A 939-nucleotide genomic window follows, 5' to 3' on the forward strand; every position below is an offset into this window, starting at 1 on the left:
CAACACATCATAACAGATATTTAGAGCATGTGTGAGCTGTCAAATGAGCTGTCATTGGCCTGTGGTGAAATGGCATTTTTGCCCTTGCTTTGAAAATGACATATGCTAATTACCATTGCATTTTGCTAATTTGGTGATTAAGAGCTGTTTAAGTGGAAGTATAAATCACTAATCCTAACTAACTTTTGGATCATAATCACAATTCACAAAGATTCAACCACTTTTCCCTCCAAATTCTCCAAAATTCTCAAGAACACACAAGAGCAAAAATCCACAAATCTCTTCCAATTCTCCATCAAATCCGAAAATTCTTTTTGCTGCCTCTCCCTTGGATCTTCTTCTTGATCTGTTTTGGCAAAGCAACACCTAAATCCTCACCAAACTCGACTGTCCAAGTGGTGTTCATCAATGGCATTTGAAGATTTCTTGCACTAGGAGCAAATTCGAGCCAAGCTACAAGTTGCATCCACCTTCCCTATCATCCAGCTTGAACTGTTTTGGATCAACACGCGCAATAGCTCAAGAATTCATCACTGCCTTCCAATTAAGGTGAACTTTCGAATCTCATGAATTGACGAATTGTTATATGCGTTTGAAAGAGTGTTCAATGTAGATCGTTGTGATATGTTTAGTTTTTGGAATGATGAATTGTAGAGAGAGATATTTTGATTCAAAGTCTTGAATGCAAAACCTAATTCAATCGATTCGTTTCATACGTGAATTTCTGGACGTTTTTATCATGATATTTGGACTCTACGTGCTCAGACCTTTCCAATGACTATCTATTTGTGAATTTTCATGAAGTTTTGTTGTTCTTGTGTTCATGTGAATTCTGGAAAAAACACGATGATGATGATGAACTTTCTGGAAAAAAACCTTCGTTTGATCCATTGTGTTGCCTTGCCAATTTCAAAAGCTGTTTGCCGCGCAAATCCAACC

Source organism: Lathyrus oleraceus, chromosome 1 (assembly GCF_024323335.1).
Source record: "Lathyrus oleraceus cultivar Zhongwan6 chromosome 1, CAAS_Psat_ZW6_1.0, whole genome shotgun sequence".
Classification (NCBI taxonomy): Eukaryota; Viridiplantae; Streptophyta; class Magnoliopsida; order Fabales; family Fabaceae; genus Lathyrus; species Lathyrus oleraceus.